This window comes from Anomalospiza imberbis, chromosome 28 (assembly GCF_031753505.1).
Source record: "Anomalospiza imberbis isolate Cuckoo-Finch-1a 21T00152 chromosome 28, ASM3175350v1, whole genome shotgun sequence".
Taxonomy (NCBI): Eukaryota; Metazoa; Chordata; class Aves; order Passeriformes; family Viduidae; genus Anomalospiza; species Anomalospiza imberbis.
The window spans coordinates 215596-239827 of NC_089708.1; the positions used below are offsets into that span (position 1 = coordinate 215596).

Sequence of the window (24232 nt, forward strand, 5' to 3'; positions counted from 1 at the left end):
GCTGCAGCAGTTGTCACCACAAGACCAGGTAAGGTCAGTGCTGTGGAGCTGCTGCTTGGGGTCTGCTTTTCCCAGCTCAGAGCTGGTGCCTGGGGCAGTTTGAGAGCTGACTTGGGGCAGTTCAGGGCCTGGGCTGAATCTGGCTCTGCTTTATGTGTCCCTGCATTTCACTGCTGGTTCATCTGTGGTCATTCAACAAAGTGAGAGCATCAGGTCAGTTTGAAGAGGTGCAGGAAGCCAGGCAGTGTGTTTGCTGAAAATTTACAGAATCGATTCCTTTACTGGCTTCTTGTAGCTCCTGAAGTATTTTTTGGTCATGTAAAAAGTAAGACTTGCAGTCAAACTGCTGCATGTGGGTGCCTTTGCTGTCTTTAGATTTCATATACTGCTCTCCAACAAGAAAAAAGTTTACTAAAACCTGAAGTGGGCTAAGTGTAAACTATGGAGAAAGTACCCAGGATCCTGGATTGTGCCTGTGTGGAGTCATGTGGAGCAAACAGATGTTTACTGAAATGAGAAAGCACAACAGTCCCCTTAAATCAGGCACCATGTGTCTGGCGTAGTGTTCCCAGAACAGAGAGATGGGTGTTTGTGCAGTTCACGGATACATTTTACATTTTAGAATGTCAGATGCTGATTGTTATGATGAGTTCTGGTTTAAGTTACAAGCATGTGTATAAGTGCTCAGTCATACTTTGTGCTGGGAGACACCCTTGGTTTTGGCCTGCTGTGGGGTGTCTGTGGGACAGTGATGTGCCACCTTTGGGACACTCGAGCTTGCTACAGCCTGGGCTTGTTTGAAGTATGAACCTTAAATCCTAAAATAAAATATGATCCTTTTGTGACTCACTTTATCCTCCCAATAATGTTTATCTTCTTTGCTCCAGCATTCCTTCTGTTGAGTTCCACCTGTCTGGCCTCCAGTTTGTAGTTACAAACTAAATAACAGTTTTCTTTCATGCTATACAAAAATTCATCTTCCATCCCTCAGCTGATTTTTTTATATTGCTGGCAGTCTGTGTTCTGCTTTGACCACTGCTGGGAAGAGCAGCTGAGCAGCTGAGGGGGATTTCTTCTGGAGAAGAGAGGACACCAGGCTGGTGTGTCTGATGTGGAACTGTCTGAATGCTGTGCAGGATGAGGGGGTGATGCACCGGAGCTGTGCCAGCCTGAAGCTGGCTCATCACTGGCTCACAGCCAGCAGGTCTGGGGTCATCAGCTAAACATCTGCCATCTGGAGCTGGGTCCTGCTTTAATCAGCTGTTGCATAAACAGGCAACCCAGGTGTGCAGTGAGTATAGCGCAAGTAACTGAAAAATAACTGAGTAAGAATGGAAATAACAAGCTCCTCCCTTTGCGGGCAGATGGAGTTGCCTTGACTGCACTCACCGCTCTGCCCGGGGCCAGGGAAAACAGGGGACAGAGCCCTGACTGAGCTCCCTGTGGCTATAGATGGGCCCAGCAGTGAGGGGTTGCTGGGTGAACATGCAAGGTCTCAGCTGAAACGTTCTCTAAAGCCACAGCAATACTCTCCTTTCCCTGCCCCAACACTAGAAACCTTGCAGAGAAAATACTCCACTGTGTTTCAGAGGCTGCTCCTGCTTTCTCACTGCATCATGCAGGATGACCCTTAAAAAGGACACACATACACACGTAATTAAAGCCACCCTCCACCCCAAGGCCAGAGCTATGTTTGGAAACCACTGTTCCCTGGTGCAGAGGCTCTTTTTTCCATCCCAGCCAGGCTCTGCATACCGCAGTGGCACCGCCAGGGAGAAAGAGCTCCCTCAGACCTGGTGAGGGAAAGTGTCTTCCAGTGTCTTTAGTGAGTGCTTTTAAAATCCCCGTTTTCCAAAGGAACAGACATTTTTTTATTACTGTTTCTTCCCCAGTAATCCCATCTGAGCCTCTGAGCGTGCAGCCTGTTAGATAAGCTTCTCCCTTTGGGCAGTCTATAGGTGTCCAAGCCATGCTTGAATGCCTTCCTTGGAAGGGGAGTGGGGCAAGGTGGCAGCTCCTCTGCTCTTGGGAACTCTCACTGCAGACAGACCCAGATGCAGGGTCAGGAGCTCTGCAGCACACAGCTTCCTAGAGCAAAGCCCCTTCCTAGAGAGCCTTGAGGGAGGGAGTGCGGGTCAACCTGTCAGGGTGGCCTCACAGCCTTGAAACAAATGAGGGCTTTGTTTCAAGAACTTCCCATCAGAGGCTGCAATCTCTTCTGGGCAGCAGTCTGCCACCAGGATGTTGCCTGCATGGCGGGAGCAGGGTTTGCTGCACCCCTGCCATTGGCAGAGAGTCTGCCAGTGCCCGCCAGCACCAGGGGAGCCCTGGCTCTGTCTCTTCCCGGCACATCAGAGTGATGAATCTGTCTCCACTTGCCAGTGTGAGGGCACGGGCACGCTGCAGCACAGCAGGCTCCTCTCACAGCCTGCCAAGATCCCAAGAGCCACAAGCAGTCAGCAAACAGTCCTCCTTTTCTGAAGAAATGTGCTAGGATGGGGAATTCACTGCTGTCTGAAACACTTTTCCTTTAGAGACAGCCAGGAGATATTTGCTGGGCCATTCTGTGGGGAGGAGGAGGGAAGCCAGGACATGGCTGGAGGGATCCATACCTGATGCAGTCAGTACAGCATTCTTTGGGATCCAGCTCTCTGCTCTTGTTCTGAGGTGCAAGGACAGCTCCATGGGGCTGCCACCAAAACTGTTCTTTTTCTTTAGCTCAGGCTGGGGTCCATTGTGCTATTGGCAGCCTGTGCTACTGGCACTTCACTGCCTCAAACTTTCTCCAAACTCATGAGTTACTGATGTGGCAGAGGGGCTAATTTATTGGGAGGTGTGGTATTGTATATGAATAAATTATGACCCCAGGAGGATGGTGGAGTGTGAGTATCTCTGCTGTTACTTGGAAAGAAATGAGGAGGTCAGGGCATTTGCCTTGGGCAGGCTGATGAGCATGTGTGCAGCCTCTTCTGTATGATGTACATTAAACCCTGAAAATAACAAACTGCAGCCCCTTGAGACAGATGTGGCATCTTTAGATTGGTCATCCTCAAGTGGGGGTGAGCACACCCAGCCCAGACCGCCTCCCCGGTTACTGTACAGCAAGGGAAAATATGGATTTGGAGAAGATTGAGCTGTTTGTGGAAGCTCTGAGGTAATTTAACATGTGTGAGGCCATGTGTCTGCTTGCAGGGCTTGTGGAACAGTGATGGTGGCATTGGCCTGGCCAAACTGATGGTGCTGGCTGGCATGTTCATATTTGTATGTTAAATGGTCTTTAATAAAATGTTAGTATCAGGCTAAACTTTTATCAAAGTCCGGCTCCTGGATTAACACTTGCCAAGAGTTGAGGCATGGCTATGTGTGACACTACATAAATGATTAAACACTGTCCTGCACAGCTGAATCTCTGCAGCCTCAACTGCCTGCTCCAGAGTGTTTGCAATTTCTTCTCCATTTCATGGTCTTTCATTCGTCCTTAATGTTTATTTAATAATCCTGGAAGACCTTTTAAGCTTCCTGGGTTTAATGTTTGCTAAACAGCCTGTCACTTCCACTTGTATTGATAATTCCAGCCCCTGTGCTCTGTGGGACAGGACAGCTCTGTGCTAACACAGACCTCAAAAGCCAGTGCAGCCCAGGCAGGGTCTGTGGGAGCTGAGGTGGGTGCTTGTCAGCTGGATCATCTCACCCTTGCATTACCTCAGCCCCTGTGCTCTCCATGGGCCCTGGCAGTATTAGTTTCACAAATTCATTTTCCTGCACAAAAGCTTTTGGTTACTCTGGAATTAGGGACTGTTTAGAGTTCATTGTTTTCCCGAGCTGCCTTGTTTTGCTGTAATGCTGAGATGCCTGGGCTACAAGAACCTAATCCCCCTCCTCCTCCAGCAGCCCTGCTCTGTGAAAATCTGTTCTCTGCTTAAGTGCAAATTGTTGATGGGAGATAGCAGTGGGTCTTTCTGCTTCCATTTAATGTGTCAGCAGAGAAAAACATCTGCTTGCAATTATGGGCATGGCCTTGCTGAAGGATTGGTCTGGTAGATTTTATAAGGTAATAGGAAATCTTTATCAATTCATAATTCCCAGTGTCAAAGAAAGGAATATGTTTCATTTAAAATTTTCACCTTTTATTTTACAAAATCATAGGATAAAACATGAGATATATAGCAAGGGAAGAATCCATGTGCTCTCTGCACATGAAGAGTGAGTCCTGGGTTTCCCATGCAAAAGCCTCTGAGCCAGCGAGGGCCAGTCTGAGGGGTGAGTGGCCTCTGCTCCTGGTCCTTGGCTGCCCTCTGCACCATGCCACAGAGGAAAATTATTTTGGAAATTATTTGCTGTTGCTTTGCAGCATGATCTGAAACAGGAAAATTGTCTCCAGTGCAGTGCCCAAAGCATTGGAATCTCTTGGATGGGGCAAGTGGCTGCAGAGGAGCTGCTGTGCACTGGTGCATCCTGAGCTGGTGGGGAGCCCCTGTGGCTGCAGAAGTGTGTCCCATCACCTGCAGCCCTGCTCTGGTGGGCATTCTCCCATCTCAGTCATGCAGTGGGAAAATGTCCCAAGAGCTCTGGACTTCGCATCTCGTTGCGGTTCTGGGAATGCTGCTGGTCACAGAGGCACAGGAGAATCTTCCAGAGCCCCAGGGTGCTCTGGACTCCCTATAGCCTGGGCTGGCAGCCTCCATCTGAGGTCTGCAGGTGCTTCACCCAGGGAAGATGCGGGCTGGTGGGCTTGCTAGTCATCTCCTGCTGATTTGGAGCATTAGACTATGCAGGATTGAGTTTGATTTCTTCCCCTCTCCCCAGTTTTTTAGTAGCTGACAGTTGTTACCAGCGTGAGGTACTAACTTTTTATTTTGAACGCATGAGTTCAGGCTTGTTAATCACTTCCAAATGTCCCCGTCTAAGGGCAATATTGTTTCAGCTTTCAGCCACTAATTTTTTGAAATCTCTGAAATAAGACTCTGCTCTTGAACATGTGCTGGAGAGTTGTTCCTTTCCGCTGTATTTTTAAAATATACATGTGGTTTAATTCAACAAGAGGGCTAGAGGGGACATTTTTCCTCCAGTTTTATTCCCCCTCTTTTTCTTTAGAGCTATGTCTGCCAAACCACCCCGCTCTGTGCCAGCAGCAGCCCCTGGATGATCCCAAATGCATTTGGGGACTAAGAAGAGTGTGTTTCTAGGCAAGCTTAGCTCTGCTGCCCTGCAGTACAGACTGAGATGTACCCGGCGTCAAGGACAGCTGGGCTGTGTGTACCAGACAAAAAGAGAAGGGTTGGGCTTCCAGCAGCTCCAGAGCACAGGCAACCCTGGAGTCATGCTCCCTCACTCCTCAGCCAGGAGGGCTGTGCTTGCTTTGTCATCTGCTGGCCAAGACAAAGCCCAGCTGTGATGGGGATTCAGGCTGCTGGGCTTGGAAGGTCAGTGAGTGCTTCAAAGCTGTAGGAGAAATGGCAGTGAACACTCATGGCTCCAGCAGACTCAAAAAATCTGTGGATATATCAAAACAATGGGATATGATTATTCAAAAATGTGAACTGCAGGAAGGAGTCCTGCCAGGCCTAAAGCCCTCAAGGAACTTGGTTGTGTCTGGGCTCAGGGATCTCAAGGAAACATTCATTTCTGTGACTAAACTGGCTTTTATGTGTCCTGGTTTTGGTAGGACTCTTGAAGAGATTTGGGTGCCCCACGGGGTCTGGCAGTTACAGGAGCTGCTTCTAACCCAGGCATCAGTCAGGGAACTCTGGCTTCAGGGAGAATGAGATACTTTAAAATTATTTCCACTTGATTTGTAAAGAAGAAAAGTGGTGGGGGAGGGGAAAAGCTGTTGGTGCAGTATCCAGTAGAAACAGACCAAGGAGGCCCTGGTGAGGACAGAATTGGGCTGTGTTTCGCCTGTGCAGTACCCTGGCTCCCTCCTGGCCAGCATGGCCACTGATTGCAGACACCAGAGCCACGTCCCTGTGCCAGGGCCATACCCTGTGTCAGGGCCATACCCTGTGCAGTCCTCACGGTGCAGCGCAGCTGGGGCCACCATGGTGGTGGGGCTGAGCCAGGTCTCCTTTGCCTCCACCTGCAGTCTCAGCCACAAAGCTCTCTTGCCTTTGCTGGGGAATTGCTGCTGATGGAAACCCTCTTCTGTCTCCAGCTCTTGGAAGCTTTTGAGCTTGCTGAGGCTGTTATGTCCTGTGGTTTTGTTGGTATTATAAATAGATGTTGTAACTGAACATGAAAGAATTTGTGCTGACCAAGGCTTGTTCTTATTAGATGCAATGAATGAGGAGGGGATAGCTCCTGTCAGGCCCAGTCTCATGTCATGGTGTCCTCTGATGGCTCTTCCACCCACAGTGTCCCTGCAGATGCTGGGATGCTCCCTGCACAATCAGCCAGGTGGCAGGTCCTCCTTTCAGGAGGATGGGATCCTGGGCTGTGCGTGCATGGAATTTCTGTGTTAAGACAAAGATGTAGAGAGAGATTCAGTTTAAGGGCTGGGGTGCCAATGGAGACTCCAGCAGAGCAGAGCTTTATGCGGTTCCTCTCCTGAAGAGCACATCCAGGAGCCAGAACACGCAGCTCCCCGCTGGCTGTAACCAGAGGAACAATGAACAAAGGCACTGGGGGGGCTCCGCGTGGGACAGCGCGTCAGGCTCGGAGCTCCTGGGGACTGTCGGGGCGGCAGCGAAGGTTCGGCTCCGACAGCACCGGCGAACTGTGGAGCAGCAGTTTGGCCTTTGGGGGTAGCGGGGGGCGATGTCCGGGCGGCGGGTGCCACCTCACGGTGGCGGAGGGGAGCGGGGCGGGGACGGAGCCTGGGCGCAGCGAGGGCTCCCGCGGAGCCCCGCGCTGCCCCTCGCCCCCAGGGGCTGTCTTGCTCCCGTTCTGCAGCCGCCTCCGGCTCTCTCCCCCGATCCGAACTCTCCGCGGCTTCCCAAGAGAAGCAGAATCCCAGAGCAGTTTGGGTTGAAAGGGGCCCTAAAGACCATCCAGTTCCAGCTACCTGTGTGGCCAGGGACACCTGCCGCTAGATCAGGTTGCTCATAATCCCGTGTGGCCTTACCTGGAACGCTTCCAATGATGAGGCATCCACAATTGTCCCTCGAGGGTGGAGATGAGCCCTACAGCATATGGAGGGATGTCTGTGGATGTAATCCCCGGGAATCTTTGAGTGAGGGGAGAACTTGGCTCACAGCATTGTTTAGCAGCTGATCTCCTAAATGGTGCAGCAACAGCGACTGTTAGGATTTTAACTGCAATGTCAAGACAAGGAAAGAGTTAATACAAGAATCTCCTCCATATCCATTCCTTGGAAATGACCTCTGCAGGGCCCTCCCGGAGATACAGCTATCTCGTGTGCATGCTGCAGGAGACAGTACTTATCCTGAGCCTGACAGTTTGCTGCTGTCTCCAGACGTTTCCTTGGCAGTTGGTTTTAATTACCCTCACTATGTGGTACCTCACCTGCTCCTGCAGACTTGGCACCACGAGCTACTGAGAGACTGACAGAGTGCCCCATGGTATCCCCAATGGGTTGGACAGGAGGTACTGCCCAGGGTGTCAGCATGGCAGGCTCGCTCTCATGAGCTCCTCTGGGCATTGCTTTGACTTGTGCCAGGTTTAGGTTTGGCCCAGGGGAACGAGAAACACTTGCAGAAAATGCTTTTTTTCCCCTTCTGCAGCACTAGAAGCGCACAGGGTTCTGCAGACCACTGCTGTGGATTTTGGAGCTGTTTTTGCTGGTCAGCTGGGCAGGAAGCGGGGAGGAGGCCTGAAGGGCACACACAGCTCCGCCCCTCTGTCCCAGCTCGGCTACTGCAGGGCAGCGGGCAGGAGGCAGAAGTCGCTGGGCACCATTTGCAGGCCCAGGGGCCACTTGTTTCCCAGGTGAGCCCACAGGAGAGGTGCAGCCTGGAGCTCTGCTTTTCCCTCCAGACAGATGCGGGAGCTGCTGTGGGGATGCGAGAGGAATCACGGCTGTGATCGCTGTGGAGGCGCTGCGTGTGCAGGACACAGGCACTGCTGTCTGTTTGCACTTTTCAAAATGTATGTTTACACCAACCTGACAGTTAATAACAGCCTTTTGAGATAAAGCAAAAGCATCCTGAAGAGAGAAGGGAAGAACCCATTCAGTGAACAGGTATGTTCTGCTCCCTGGAAAAGAAACAAAGCCCCAAGCCACAACCAGTGCACTCAGAGGCTCTTGGTGACAGACTCCAGATCGCATTTCTTTTGGAGGTTAAAAAAGTATTGCCAGAATGAAACTACTCATCACAGACTCTCAGACTGCTGAGGGTTTCTTAACACTGCTGAGAGCACTTTTCTGTCTTGGAGTCCTACACTGGAAAAATGACTTTTTCAGTGTGCTGCAGGGTCTGATCACTTGAGTATTTTCAAACTGCATGGGGCTCTACCCCACTGCACAGATCTTGCACGAGCAGCCCCAATGGCAGCGCCTGAGCTCTGTCCCAGGGCTACTGCTCTGGCTGTTCTCACTAGCAAGTTCTGCCAGTCTTACCTCTACCTGCAAGAAAAGGGTCACTGGTGTGTGTCTCCAACCAAATTCCTTTTTTCTGGCCACAGAGAGCATCCTTCCCACCCCCATGCCCCAGGGCTGTAGTTGAAAAGGGCCCTGCTGTCCAAGTGAAAGCTGGATGCAAGCTGAGGGAAAACAGATGGTTTCAAGATCAAGCCCATCATATGAATGAGAAGCCAAGCTGCTGATAGATGGGGCCGTGCTTAGCTCAGGCTGGAGTCAAATGCACTGCTGTCCTTCCCAAACTGTAGGTCTGCTGATGACCAAGAACACAGACCCTTGCAAGGGTCCAGAAGAGCCTGGCTCTGAACAGAGTTGACCTAGCTGGAGCTCGTGCTGCATCCCAGCATTTGAGCTCTGCTGCAGTGTCGTTACACAGCACAGATTTGGGATGTGCATTTACAGTGCAGTCCTGCACGTTACCTGCCCTTCAGAGGCAGGCTGTAGCTGCCCAGCTACGGCACCGTGGCTTTCTGTAGGCTGCTACCCTCAGTGGGCCCCCTTCCCCAAAAAGGCTGCGTTATTGATGGTGAGCTCTTGGTAGCAGCCTGATGTCACAAAGTGCCCTGTGTACACTAAGAAAACATGACCTTTGCTAGATCCTGGGCTGATGGTGGGGCTGGAATTTGGAATGGCAGCAGACGTGCCACTCATGCTTGTACGTGGCCATCTGATGCAGTGACAGACACTTGGAATAACGTGACAAGGCTGCAGTAGGGAGCTAGGACTTGTGCTGTCTCAACAGAATGCTTTACTCCCAGCCTCAGAAAATCCCTAGGATGAAATTTGATTTAAAATGGTCCTTCCTGACTCCCAGAAGGCCCAGGAGTGACAGAAGGGCTGGGCAAGGGTCACTCATCACCAGCTCATTAAAGGCAGAAACCCAAAACCCCAGGGAATGAGGCGCTCTGAGGCAGCCCCTGACACGGGTCATTGGCATGGGTTGCTCCACGCTGTGATTTGGCAGTTGGGAATGCACAGGGTTCTGTGCCCCGAAGCCATGTCCACATGGGGATGGTTTTGTTATTTTTAGCATTACGTACAAAGTGGTCCCTGTTTTCATGCCACAGGACCAAATCCAAGGTGGCGTTTACTCTTGGAGATGTAGATGTTTTGTTTCTATGAGATCTTTGGGTAGAGTGGTGTTGTATTTTCATTTGCATTTCTCATATATAACTTGATATAGAGTTTTGTGCTTGAGAGTGTGCATGGCCTGGGGGAGGAACATCCCTCACCACTGTTCCTGTGGCCTCAATGGGATCACAGCGGGACCGAGAGCTCAGTGAACAACTGGGAAGGCAGGGGGAGACTGAGGGGTGGCTGATGCAATGGCACCTGTCCTGCTGCCCTCTCAGGGCAGGAGGGACACTCCAGGGAAGAACAGAGCATACACTGGCAGTTTTCCATGAGCGTTCTCTCCTAAGTGTGTCAGCATCCTGCACCTGTGGGCTGCCTGAGAAGCTGCCTCTGAAGAGGGATTTCCCCTTTTCATCAGGAGCATGATCCCTTTGCACTGCCACAAGGTGCATCTGCAGTTTTTGAGAAGGAAGAGGGAAGGAGCCACCAGCATCCCTTCTCCCCCATCACCATTTGCACATCAATGTGCTCTCCCTTATGGGGTGAATTCAGAAAAAAATACATTTGCACTTGAATACCCAGCTAACATCTGGTCCAGCAGTTGATGTCTCAATCCATCTCCAAGGCTCACTGCTACAAGCACTTAACTTTACCCTTGCCTACATGTGCCTGTTCTCTGTGCTATACAGAAAGTCAAAAATTGCATAGGGTGGAATGTGTTGGAATTGGCACTTTGGAAAATGCATGCTCTGCTGGAATGTGCTAACATCCAGCTCACACAGAAGGGCAATTAACTCTATTTATGTTCATGAGCCTGAATCTAAAACTGGCTTCAGAAAGCAGCTCTCTCACATTAAAGAGCTTTATAATCATTATGCTAAAGTATTTCTTTTGAAAACATTTCCCGTTTCTTAAACAGTTAGGATATTTATAAAATATGGCATCAATTACTACATATTTCTTTATTCTCACTGATTAAACAACCTATAATTATATTTAAGCCTCTTATTTGTGTATCATGTCAGCATTAAGAAAAGCTCTGTGATTTGTCTGCATGTTTTTTTTTTTTTTTCCAAATAGCAGAGGGCTGTGCTCTCTCCTCCTTTGTAGCATTACTGTGGTGGAGTTGCCCAAACAGCAGCAGCCAGGTGCCTGCTGCCCCAGCCAGCTCTTGGCAAACAGGCAGGCTAAGGCTGACAATGTGTTGTGACAGGTAACATTTGGCTCTGTGTTTCTTGGACTCCGAGTGCAGTGTTTACAACAGCTTCTCGCAGTCATTTACTCACAGAAAAACATTTTCCTGGATCCCTTTTGCTTGCTGTGAAACAGTCAGTGCTGGAATAACCAAATGCTCTCTAGCAGTGCGTTGTTCACAAAGGCAGCATGGGCTTAGCCCTGCTGGAGACGCGGTGAGGGGACACCTTGAGGGGACACAGTGAGGGGAAACGGTGCGGAACACCATGAGGGGACGCCGTGCAGGGGCCCTGTACACTCCCCAGGGCTGCACTTGGCTGGCACCAGTGCAAGGGGTGTGGGGAGCAGCTGGGACACGGCTGGCAGAAGGGCCTGGCTGATGCAGAACTGCTGCTGATTTCTTTGAATTTCCCTGTTAGAAGTGTCTGAAGGCAAAGCTCCTGCTGGAAGAAGGGGCCCTGACCGTGCCCTTCGGAGAGCCGTGTTGGCTGGGTTTGCAGCAGCTTGGTTCTTGTTGTGGGTCTTGGCAACTTCTGCTGGGGTTTCACTCAATGATGGTGTCTCATTGCTTGAAAACTGCTTAGTATGAGACACATCCCATTGGCTCTTCCTGAGCTGGAGCAGTGACTCCAGGACTTCGGACTGGCACTGCAGTGAACACAGTGGTTCCGTCCCAGATTTGAGGGAACTACGGGAGCAAGTTGGTGTAGATGCACTGTGCAGTCATGTTGCTGTGGTTTAGGTACTGCTGTGGCATGTGAGCACATTAATGCCTTTTAAGGGATTTTACCTTTAAGTAAGGACTGTGGAAAGAACAAAGAGATGTCTACTTGCCCTACCTGAGTCCCAGCTCTTCCTATGCATGTGTATGGCACTGTGGGGGTTAGGAGCAGAGCCCTGACATTTCAGTGCAAGAGAGACACTTGCATGGATGAGGTGAGTACACAGCTTTCCTTGTTATGCCTGACAGATGTGCAACAACAGACAATGAGTCAAAGTGTGAAGCCAGAGAAGAGCTCAGGAAAAAGCTGCTGAGAATTACTAGCATAGCTCGGAGAGTAAAGCCCTCTTATAACACAGCATTGTTCTCCTGCATATAAATCTCAACTGAAATATGAACACCAGGCTTCCAGGGACTTGACAAAGCTGAAATGTGCATCACCAGTAACCAAACCCAACGTGTCCTGCACGGCATCCTATTTATCATCTTTAGGCTGAGGCATGAAATCCCCACCCTGCAAGGCCTGGATGACAGACTGACTTTCAGCCGGTGGCAAACTCAGGTCAGGCAGCAGGAAGGACTGGTGGAGGAGGGAGTGTGCTTTTCTGGACAGGAGTAATGGCTGGGACTTATGCCTGCAGCCTTCCTGCAGTTCACCAGGCCCTGACAGGCACATCCCACACAACAGCAGGGCAGAGATGCTGTGAGTTAAGTTGGTTAAGTTCACCAGATACAGAGATTTTTGGGACAGGTCTGCCCTGTGTCTGGGAGCACAGCACAGCATCTCTTCTAAATCTTCAGTGGTGGCTCTGCTCTGTATCTCTGACACAAGCAGGAGCTGTGCCAGCTCTATTTTTGCTGAGTGTTTCCTTCCCATCCAGCATAGAGCCAGCACCTAATCCAGTGTGGTTTGTCCAGACAACATGCACGTCTCAGGGTATTTCTGTGCTCAGCCAGGACTTTGAAACCACCTGTGCTTGGATGGGGTGTCTGCCGAGGTAAGGCTGGCAGAGATCAGTCCACCACATCCTATCCCAATGCAAAACACTCCCTCCTTGCTTTAGCTAAGGAATTCCCAGTTTGTCCTGGGGCAGTTGCAGGAGCACATGCCTGGAGACGACCAAATAACGACCCAGATGGGCCCAGAGGCAGAGCTCCTTGGCCCCCGCAGCCAGGAGCTGTGCTGGGGCTCCTTCTCCTGCATGGGCTGTGTGCTCCCAGCGGATCAGCCTGGCTCCGTGCTCGGCAGTTGGCAGCACAGGGAATGGCAGTCTGGAATTCCCAGATGGCAGTCTGGAATTTGTGCTGTGCTGGCAAGGCACAAGCCATTGTTTCTCTCTTTGCATTGTGGCTGAGAGAGTCCCAGCACGGTGGGGCCGGGGACTCTCTTGCTCTGTTTATGGCTCTGACATTTTGCATTGTTTCTGCTGACCTTTGTGTCCCAAACACTTCCCCTTTCTTGTGAAACTAGGGCTTTCTGCCTTAGAAAAGCTTCGATATGGAGAAATCTGTACAGTGGGAGAATGTTGCTCTGATTTCAGGAGAACTGAAACAGAGTTTCATTTTTCCACCCTGTTTTTCTTCAGCGGCCCTTCTGTTCACTTCGATGGAAGTGATACAGTTATCTACCAGGAGCAAACAGTTTGGTCCAACTGAGAACTTGAGTCACTTCCAAAATCCCTATACAATATTTCACAAGCCACATCTGATCCTTGAAGCTCCTTGTTTTCTGTGATTACACCTTTTCTGTTGTCTTTAGTCATCCTGTCTTCCCTGGGGCTCCTTCTAAGTGCCCTTGTACTGGTCACTTGGCTCCTGCTGCATCTGCGCGGTACAGGTTGATACTTCTGGGAAGGAGAAGGGCATCCTCAGCTTATCCAGCTGGGCACACATACTTTTCCCCAACCAGGTCCTTCTCCTTGAAGCAGGATACCTTAGCTCCAGCTGGGAACATTGAGCTCCTGCTCTTTGATAAGCATCTCTTAATACCCGAACTGTTTCCTCAGAGTAAAAAGGATTCAATGGCAAGATACTTGTATCACTTTTGTGTGAATATCAGATTACAGCATAGAAACCAGATTGTCTGCAATTAGATCACTGAATTAATAGGAAGACAGACATAATCCTGTACAATATGAAAGAGATTCATTGTTTGCCTGCAGATATTGAAATGTCTTCGGTTCACTCTCAGAAAAGCACTGTTGTGTTTTCCAGAGTGGCACAGAATTTGATCTGCTCTTTCTTTCAGCTTTGGGATGGGGTCCAAAGTTAATTCCCTGCAGATCACGTTACTTTATGAATAAGAGGAGCTCCTCCTGCAGTACCTGTGCTGGGAAAAACCAGCTGTGAATGCTGCTGGAGCTGCACGCTGGGAACAGGAGCAATCCCGGGGTGGAGAGATCCCTCTCCCAGCCTGGTGGAGGGCTGGCTGGCCATGAGTAGATGCTGGGCTGCGGGTGAGCTTCCAGAGGAAGGGGCAGCATGCAGCTGGTACTGCCCCAAGGTAGACTGCCCCAAGCCTGCTGGTTTACACTTGACCCTCCAAAATATACATTTCCCTGCTTAAGGCATGTAGAGGAGGAGGAATTGTCTAACAGCAGGGAAGTGTATGAGCTGTCAGATGTGGTTTGCCTGTGATTACACCTCAGCTTTTGAATTGGATCCCTTTAGGGCTGGGACATTGCTGCTCAACAGCCTGCCCAGCATCCCGGCTCTCAAATCCCTGGGAGCTTTGTGGAGATGGATCACAGAGCCTGAAACTTGGTGTGTCATTTGTTGTGCCTATGGACAGGGTTCAGTGGTGAGCTCAGCAGTGCTGGGGTAACGCTTGGACTTGCTGGTCGTAATGGTCTTTTCCAGCCCAAGTGATTCTGTGATGCTGTTTCTGTGATTCCATGTCTTGCAAGATCGTGGGGCGGGCCGTTCCGGGCAGTCATGAAGCCGCAGCACTGCTGCCAGAGGCTTTTTATGTTCCCGAAGCTGCTTCTGGGGGGAGGGTGGGGTGAGCGAAGCCTCCCCGTTCCCGCCTCCGGAGGCGGCGGCTCCGAGGAGGAGCGGGATTCTCCCGGTTGCCACCTTCCTTGGGTTGTGGTGCCTCCTGCTGCCGGGCTGCGGGCCGCTCCGCTGCGGGCGGCCCGGGCCGGGGTCTCTGTCCCCCGCAGCGCCGCTGGATCCCGGGGTTTGTCCCCAAAGCCGCGCGGTGGCGCGTTTGTCCCGGGAACGGCGGCGCGGGGCCGGGTGCGGGGCTGCCTCCCCCCCGGCTCACCTCAGCTCCCTGTCCTTGTCAAACTTTATTGGTTTGTTATTTATTATGCACTCAGATATTATCTGCATACATACACAATATCTGTATAATATATTTCATTATTTTAAATTGCCACTCTGGAATGAATCTTGGCAAGATCCATTTGGCCTAAATGCTGTATTTTTTAAAGAATAAGCCTAAAGAGCAGCAGCAGCGGTTCGCGTCTTCTCTGCCCAGGTAATACAAATCGTGCCAGTGAGAAAGCACTGCTGAATTTTGCACCTGTACTGGTTTCTGGGATTGAGCACAGCTCTCAGAGTTCCCAGTCTGGCCTAATGAGGTCGGTGCCTCTCTGTGGCATAACTAATCTGGACATAGGAGCTGCTACTTTATTCCTTTCACTAGTTGCTTGTGGCTGGTAAAGCATTTCATGCTTTAAAAAAGTGAAAGTCAATCCCCAGAAAATTCAGGAAATGATAACAGTCTCTGTGCTAGATAGAGTGGAGATGAGAAGACTTTTGATTTGTAATTTGTGGTCTAACTAATTAAGAAAGAACAAAACATAATGACAGCTTTCATGATTTTATTTAACAGAAAGTCCAAGCTGGTTAATTTTTGCTGCATGGATTTAAATGCAGATTGTGGGGTGCCTGAGACCTCCCCAGCCTCACTAGGGAGAGGGTGAGTAGCTCCCCTAAAAGCTATAATTAGAAAGGCAGTGATTTCCCCATGAGTTTTTATTTTTGAAGTGTTTTAAATGGCCTGGTCTCATCCACAGAGTTCCCTCCCTCTCTCCTTCTCTGCCTTCTTCCCTCCCAAGTTCCTCTAATGTGGGTCATGCCTCCATATTTGCAGGTGGCACAGTACAGAATCTGCATTTTTCTTTTTCAAAGTTAAAGTGTCTTTGAAATATGGTTTTGCATCTAATGCAGAATGTAATAAAAAGACTTTAAAGAGCTGCTGACGCCTCATGGAAAAGTGAAAAACATTCTGTTGAGAAACAATCCTGCTAGGCTGTCTTATCTGCTGTTCCCTTTGCTCATTTTTGATAGCAAGGGGCACTATAAATATATGTAACTATACATAAAAATGAGAAACCTTGGCAACCAAAGAGAAGGTTGGCTGTTTTCTCATGTTCCTTCACTGTGGGCAGGTGGGTGAGGGTAGGTAGAGTTCATCAGTCTCGTTTCATCTTTACAGCTACTGTACTGATGCTGTGGCCGTTTGCTGAATGTTGGACTGAAAGGGAGTCACCAGTGGATTATTTTTTCCTAGAGGTATTTGTTAACCCTCTAAAAATAGCAGCAGTGGTTTCTGGAGCACTCTGACAAGGCTGGAACAGAAAGGAAGCGACGCTCTGGAGCCAGAGGACAGGAGCTGCCATATGGCGATGGGGGCCAGGGCTGTGCTTCCCAGGGAGAGGGGCAGGGATGGCTCCCTGCACCTGCTTGGATCCAGAACAGAACAGGGCCAGTGTCCCACTGTCCCGGTGTCACCCTGGGCTGCTGGGTCACCCTGAGGGTGCTGGGGGCAATCCCTGCAGGAGCTGGGCACAGGCACCCCAAGGACTGCTTCCTGTGACCATGGCAGAGACCCATGACAGTTCCTTTCAGCTGCTCTGCAGAACGCAGGTATTGCCTTGTGGAACTAATAGAATTGTTTTTGTCATGGATGGGACCCCACACGGGCAGATGTCTGCTGCAAGGAGCGACTTTGATTGTTTCCAAATGACTGGGCAAAAGAACCTGCTTGATCCTCCCCTCCTGACGGCTCTTGCAAAGAACATCTCAGTCAGAAGCCCAGTAGAGTCTGCTGAGAGGGACTTAGCCTCTGTACTGGAGTGGATGGAAAATCCAGATCTTGGAGCCTGGGCAACAGAGAGGAGCTGCCTCATTGCCGGGGTCCTGCAGATGGAACCCACGGTGCTGCATTGCTGAGCTAAGTGCTTGCTCCTTGGCTGTTAAGTTTTCCAGTAATTTTCCCAGGCAAACGATGCACCTGCCATAGCCTCAGGAGAAAATGTTTATTGCCATATCCATCCACTGTTCAGAAAAAGAAATTATTTTGGCACTGAAATACTGTACTCTCCTCCAAAACTGCACCTTGTTCATGCTGTCGTAAATGGTAAAACTGAAACCAGAGAAGGTGCGCTGAAACCTAGTTAGGCGATGCAAGAGGTGCTTTCCTGTCATTAGCATTTTCTGAAGTAAGAGCCCTTCTACAGAAATTCTTGAGTGCATTATTAGCAAGTCGTATGGAAAAGAGCTGTTTGGACAAAGGACAGCTGGTTTCCAGCTTGGGTCTGCGGGACTGCCACAAGTGGCTGAATGATGTGTGACAGAGTGATGGTGCAGGCATCCTGGCAGGGCAGGCTATGTGAAAAATGCCCCTTTTCAGTAGGACAAAGCAATCAATTGCCTGGTAAATAAGGCAATCCAATTTAAAATCAAGGGTCAGTCGGGAAGCCAATATGAGGCAGGTCAGTACACTTCAGAGTGGTGCTCTGAGAGGCTACAAATCACAGGTAATGTTTACATGGAAATTGCAGCTCTGTGAGATGCCACCCAAGGCTGATGTGATTCCTTTTAGGAACTTGGAGCGCTTATGGTTTCCAGACATCTCTTATTTAATATTGAGAAAGACCCCTTTTTTTGTTTGTTTGTGGGTGGTGTTTTTTTTTTTTTTTTCCTGCACTTGTGACTTGATATTCTCTGAAATTATGAGGTGACCTATGGGTATGTTCTGCAAAGACCAATCCAGCCGTGCTGGGTGAGTGGGCTCAGACATCTCCACAGTATCATTCCCCTGTCACCAACTAATGGTGGTATAATTAGAAAAGTCATTAATCCTTGCTCAGCAGTGCTCAACTATTTATAGCAAGGTAGAAAGCCCTGCACATGAGGCTAGGGTGGGTATGGAAATTGCTTTTGATGCCCTGTGTGTTGTGGAGCCCAAAGGAAGAGGGTAGTGTTTTTTTTCCAGGAGGGAACTTCCCTTTCTGACCCTATGGAGACAGTGCAAACTATCTAGTCTACCTGAGATGTCACCCTCTGGGCTAGCTATGGGGAATCCCTTTTGACATCCCCTGCAGGCTGTCACCATCGCAGGCTTGGGGGTCCTGGGGGGAGCCCTGTCCTCCCAGCTGGTCTGCATCTCCCAGTGCTGTCCTGGCGGACACCGGGCTGATTGCCCGACGGCAATTTCCTGTGCTGGCAGCGCTGCAGCAGCAGAGGGCAGGTAGAGCAAACTGGGAGCGCACCTTCACGTCTGCACTGCTGCTCAGGGCTGGCAGATTGCACTTGCATCCCACCTCCCGCTCCTCGCTCCTGGACTCAGCCATCAGGGAGGTTTTGAGATGCTTTGGCTGGTAAGAGCCCCTTTACTCAACTCTCTTCCCACCTGGGGACTCCAGCAGCAGCTGTACCTGTTCATTTGGTGTGATGCTGCTCTCTGCCTGCAGACCGATGCTGGCAGCATGGGCAGAGGTTTGGTCCCCGGGTCTCTGAGCAGGAGGAAGAACTGGGGCATGGGCAATGCTCAGTGCGTCACAGCCGAGGGAAGCTGCTCTTTACAGGCTTCCAGGACGCAGCTCAGCTTGGGCTAAAGTCCATGTTTTTCCTGTACAGGAGTCAATATTTCCGCTTGAGGAGTTCAGCCATCTCCCCGTGCCTGGGCTTCACCTTGGTGCCCACCTTGGTGAGCGTTGGGAGGATCTCGGAACTTTCTGAAGCGGCCAAAGAGGCTGTGGTGGAGAACTGCTGGATGCTGGACAGCGCGCAAGGAGCCTGCGGAGCTGGTGCAGGGGCAACCCCTGTCTGGAAGTGGAGCGCTGCAGGCAGCTGCGGGAGTGGGTGCTGCTGAGGTGCTGGGGGAGCTGTGGAGCTGTGCTGGGGTCAGCTGGGGTCACTGTTCAGAGAAACGCTCCCGTTTTCAAGTTAAACACTTCACTGGGTTCTGCCTAGTGAGGCACAAATAGCCTGTCTGTGTGCTGGCAGTCAGGCAGCAGCATAACCACAAGGGAAATATGTTTCTGTCTGGGCTCGCTGCATCTTCCAGGCTTTGCTGGAACGATTTCTCGAAGAAAGCATAAAATTATTTTAGCCTCTGAGATTAGTGGACCAAGCCTTGCTCTCCTCGGGAACGAGACTGAAATCCCTCTGAGAGAGGCCTGGTGGGCAGCTGCTCCCCTCGGTGGGACACGGGGAGGGGGGAGAGGACCTGTTGGAAACGTGGCACCCGCTGTTTTGGCATTGTGGGGAGTCCCAGCGCTGACTTTGGCTGTCAGAAGGAGCACTCAGGCTCTGTGGTGTGCCTGTGGCATGCCTGGATCATAAAAGGTGACCTCGGAAATTGCATTTCCAAACATCTTCCCCTCTCTGGGAATGATGGCATTGTTCCCAGTGTTTCAGGCTGGGACTGCCTGGGGCTCTTTGTTCAAACTCCCTGGGTGCTGCAATTCTAGCACAGAGCTAAGGATGCTTTGCCAGAGCCTGGGATCCTGGGAGGTGGCCGCGGATCAGCCTTTTGTTATCCCGAGGATTAAAAACTGCAGCTGGGGATGAGCTGAAGAAATCAAAGTAACTTATCTAGAGACATCCCACGGGCATATAGCAATGTGATGGAACCAGGGTCAAGCCACTCCTTCAGGTTGTTTCAAGCAGCAGGAGCCACAAACCTCGGTGAAGAGGCACAGGTTTCCAACATGCTCAGAAAACTTTGTTTTGCAAAGAACCTGCTGCTGCCTGCTCTGATTTCACCGCTGAATGTCAGGAAAGGAGAAGTGCACAGTGCATCGTGCCGCAGGAGAGGATCTGCAAGGTGGCTGTACAAAGGCACGGGGACTGCCCAGGCCGAGTAAGGACTGCTGACAGCAGTGCTCTGGGCTCGAGGGTGGTGAGCTCCTCGCTGTATCACACCTGGGCAGCCTCACATGTGCTCACAGCCGTGGGCTTTGGAAACTCTGATGTGAAGTTTTCTCAAACCTCTATCTCCTTCTTCCGGATAAACCCAGGAGATGCTGTGCCCAGCGCCAGTGCTGCTTTGTGCTCTGCATCCATCTGCCACCTCTGCTCTTAATGGAAACAGGAACTGGATTTGGGAAAGGAGTGGCACAGAACTGGAGGTAGCTTTTATCTGCCTACAGCCACTTGCACCAGTGGCTGCTCTGTTTGTAAATAAGGTGCCAGTTAAGGCAGGGTTTGCTGCAAGGGTGTCTCTCTGATAAACAGTGGGCAAGTAACTGTGCCCTTGCCTATGGTTTCCTCTCCTCTTATTTTCCTATGCCTGAGAGTGCAGGAAATGGAACCTGGAGAGCACCGTACAGGCCAAGGGAGGAAGGGAAATAGAAAATGCTGTCAGGAACACCAGATGTTGCTGCATCGCTCAGTGTAGCATCATTTCTCGTCTCCTCAGAATTCACTCTGAATCCACAAGCTGACATTGGATTGTTCCAGGGGAAGGCCTGGAACGATGTCTCCTGGAGTATGTGGCACACCACATGTCAGTTGTTTTACTGGAATGAGGTAGAAAGTAGATTTTTTAAGTGCAAGATGCAGCTCCTTGCAGCAGTCCCCCTCTGTCAAACAAGGTGACCAGCTCCCTGTCCTAGTGCTGATGTGCTTGGGCAGGTTTTGCAGTGTCCTTTGGTGGGCTCTGATGTGCAGGCACTGAGCTGTGAATGTACACAGGAGCTGGGCACACAGCAGGTCCAGAGCCTTTCCAGGAAGGAATCAGCTCCGGTTTGTGATCTGCTTTGTTCCATGTCTGTGGTAACCTCTCCTTCTTTGAAGAATAAGATTTTAAAGAGCTTATGAAAATGATCAAACCCTTCAGCTTCACTACTGTGATTAATCAATCACAGCTGCTGCTTTACAGCTCCTTGTTTTGATGTGTTTTGCGTTGTTCCAAAGTTAGCTCAGCTCAGGGCCAGGAAATATATTCCTGAGCCCTGCAGGGCTCTGGGAAGGAGCAAAAGCTGAGTTTTCAACATTATTTCCAACATTTCTTGTGCCTATGCTGCCATTTATTGCTAGTGAGCATGGGATGCTCCTGGGAATTACACAATCCCCAAAAAGATGTGAAGAAAGGATTTAACAACCAGCTCTTCCCTGAATAGTAGCTGCATCATTGCAAATATTGTCTGATCTGCCCTTTTTAGCACTGAAGTATCTTGAGACTCCAGGTGGCATCTCTAAAGAGTTTGTGTCAATTTTGGAGGCTTAGTTGCATGGCTTAAATGCTCCTTAACACTTATTTTTTTTACAGCTAAAGAGCCAAGCAGGATCATGAAGTTCAGATAGTTTGTAAAACTGCTGTCAAGCAGATTAAGCTGGAAATGGAAAGTCTGCCGGTGAAGTCTTTTCTTTCTAATGTTTGTGTGATAAAGTCCATTTCACCACTGAGGTGAGGCCCCAGGTATCTGGTAGCAAAAGGACAGTGGGATGGCTCAGCCTGCTGCATTGCATGTACAAAATCCTTAGGACTGTCTGCAAAGTATTTTTTTATTAGAAACAAACTACACAGATTCAGCTCTTGGAGGTCCCGACAACACCCTGTTAGTGCCCCTCAGCCCTGGCTGAGCTGTGGGTACCTGCAGAGCTCTCACAGGCCCTAGGCTCATTCTGCTGTGGCTCTGATGTGTGCCACATCTGCTTCCCAGAAACACGATTGCTGAAGGTGTAGCATTTTTGTCAGACCCTGGCAAAGCTGACACCTGGACAGCAGAGGAGTTGGATGAGAAAAGGGGGAGGCAGGTAACCACCCTGATTAGCCAAATGTTCAGGAGGGGAGTGATGCAAGCTTAGTTTCACCTGGCTTTGGAAGTGAAGGCACAAAGGAGCCTTTCCATATCTTGACATGCAAGACAAGTATGCCACAGATCCTCTGGGGTGCGACCACCAACTGCCTTTAGCTGCAAAGCCTTTAAGCCATCTCCCCTCCCCTGTGGAGACCCAACAACCTCATCCCTGCTGAGGGATATTATGGGGACTGAGGGAGGTGTAGCAGAGCCAGATTAACTGCCTTTGTCGTGGCTGTTTGCACAGCCTTACACCTGGAAGGACAGGGCTTCAGGTACAATGTCTCTCTGCTCCATCACATCCCCCTCTTCTTACTTCATCTGCTGCCAAATGAGGCACCGGCCAATTCAGCAGAGCTGGGACAGAAAGCCTCCCTGATACCAGCTAGTCCTCACCCTCCTCTCTGCTGCAGGCAGAAAGGAGGGCAGCAAGATGGCATTGCCACTGCAGGTGTGCGTGGGCAGAGGGATGGTGCATGGGCTGTGCTCACCTACAGCCTGGGCTTCCAGGACTGTCAGTCTGCATCCTGAAGTGGCTTTGCCTGGGGATAACATGCACAAAGATAAGGGAAATCCATCTTCTTTCCAGATTCAGGCATTACTGGATTTCAGAGTGGGGAGAGAGCTTGGTTTGAGCCTGACTTTGCATCACTGACTCCCAGGCATGTATGTCTCATGCTGTATTAGGGACTCCCATCATGTAGTCTTCCCATCATGTAGTTTGCAGGGGTCTGTGTCTCCTCAATTTCTCATTGCCCCGTTTATTGCCTTGCTCTAGTCCTTGCCTTGTTCCTCTGCTCTGACCCTGGCCTGGGGCACTTGTTCAGTGCCTGCTGCCTCCCCTGGGGCCGTGACCAACCTTTGACTGGAAATGAACCCATCCCGTTCCCTTTGGCATTTGCTCTCCTCCAGCTGCTGCGCTGAGGAAGCCGTTCCTGCCCGTGCAGGAGCTTGCCTCCCACTGTCCCCGCGTGCTGTGTGTGGTGGGCGCCTGCAGTGCCAGGCATGCTCGCTCCATAAATCCAGGGTATTAAAATGAGTGTGTCATCTGCAGAAGTAAGAGTCTGGAAGTATGTTCTCCCTGGCGACTGTGATACCCTTCACAGCCCCTGCAAATCAGACATGCACATCCTTCTATTTTCACAGTGGGGAAAACTACAGACTCACAGAATGACTTGGGTTGGAAGGGATAGCAGAAATCATGCAGTTCCAGCCCCCTGACATGGGTAGGGACACCTTCCACTAGACCAGATTGTTCCAAGTCCCAGCTAAGCTGCCCTTGAGCACTTCCAGGGATCCAGGGGCAGCCACAGGTTCTCTGGGCAATCTGTGCCAGGGCCTCCCCATCCTCACAGGGGGGAATCTCTTCACACCTCTGATTCAAATCTCCCTTCTCTCCGTTCAAAGACGTTTCCTCGCGTCCTGTCGCTCTCTGCCCGTGTCAGATCTGTCCCGCGGGGGACGGCCAGCCCGGACGGCTCCGCCGCGCCCCGAGCCGCGGGGCCGGGGGCTGCGGGCGGGCGGCCCTGCGGAGCGCGGCGGAGCCAATGGCGCTGCCGGGGAGGAGCCGCGGCCCCGGCCCGGCCCCGCCCGCCGCCCCCCGCCGCACTCGGCCTGGGCTCGGCGGAGCGGCGGCAGCGGGAGCTGCGGCTGCGGCGGCCCCGGACACCGGGGCAGCGGCGCCGGCGCCCGGCTGGAGCGGCCCCGCCGCGCCCGAGGCACCGGCCCTGGAGTCGCTGGCCATCGCCCCCGGAGGCACCGGCCGGACCCGAAGGTACCGGACGCTGACCCGCCGGCTCGCGCGGGGCTGGCTGCGGGATCTGTTGATGGGAGTTGGAGGAAAGTTTGCGGAAGAACCGGAGCCTGTTAATAGCGGTGTCGGTGTGGGCGGTGGGAGGCGGTCCGGTACCGACTGAGACTGACCGCCGGGCGGTTCGGGCGATGCCAGCGCTGTTGCGGATGGAGCCGGGATGCGGGTTTGACCCCGTGCCACCCCGCACCCGCGGCGGTGGTCGGCGGTGACCGGCGCACGCCCTGCGAGCGGTCCAGACCCGCGCCAAGCCCTGGGGTGTTTTGCCGGCGGAGTTTTTAGGGAATGCTGCATCCACCCGTGAGGTGGCGGGCGGCAGCAGCCAGGCCTCTGGGTGCAGGACTCTGGGGAAGCAGCCCCGGGGCTGGTGCGTGGTGCAGCTCGAGGTGCTCTGCCGGGATGAGCTCTGCACGGGCGGCCCCATGGCCCGGCGAGGATCGGGAGCTCACGGGGCTGTTGGGCTACGAGCGTGGATGTCTGTAGATGCAGGAAAACAAGCCTGTTCTCTGCGTTGTTTGGGAAGTTTGGAGAACTTCCTAAGCCAGCAGGGCTTGGAGACCAGAAGCGCGGTGGCAGGGAGGCCGCTGAGCCGCGGGCTGGGGCCGCCGTCCCTGGGGACAGCGCTGGGAGCTGCAGCTGCCGCTCGGCCGGCGGAGGGGATCGGTCCGTGAGCGCCGTGGGGCTGCCTGGCCCCACGTGTTGCACTGGGGGCGTCCGGAGGCCAGAGCCCAGCCAGAGCTGTCCCTGACACAGCGCGAGCGAAATTACACCTGGTTCGGGCTGTGGGAAGGGTCTCTGGCAACCACCCCTGAGCTGTCAGGATTGCTAGCAGTTCGTATACCTCAGTTAGTGACACC

General features: G+C 51.7%; 2 protein-coding genes across 4 annotated transcripts in view; both read left to right on the forward strand.

Moving 5' to 3' along the window:
• The window catches only part of NKX6-3 (NK6 homeobox 3), a 322554-nt gene that overhangs the window by 55266 nt on the left and 243056 nt on the right, over positions 1-24232 (forward strand). The window lies entirely within an intron of this gene.
• The window catches only part of ZMAT4 (zinc finger matrin-type 4), a 46708-nt gene continuing 45624 nt past the window's right edge, over positions 23149-24232 (forward strand). The window contains exon 1 of one of the 3 annotated variants that reach the window (XM_068174680.1): positions 23149-23339. The gene's annotated coding sequence lies outside the window, so the exon portion shown is untranslated. The remainder of the gene's footprint in view (positions 23340-24232) is intronic. The other 2 variants (XM_068174677.1, XM_068174679.1) reach the window with 2 other exon arrangements.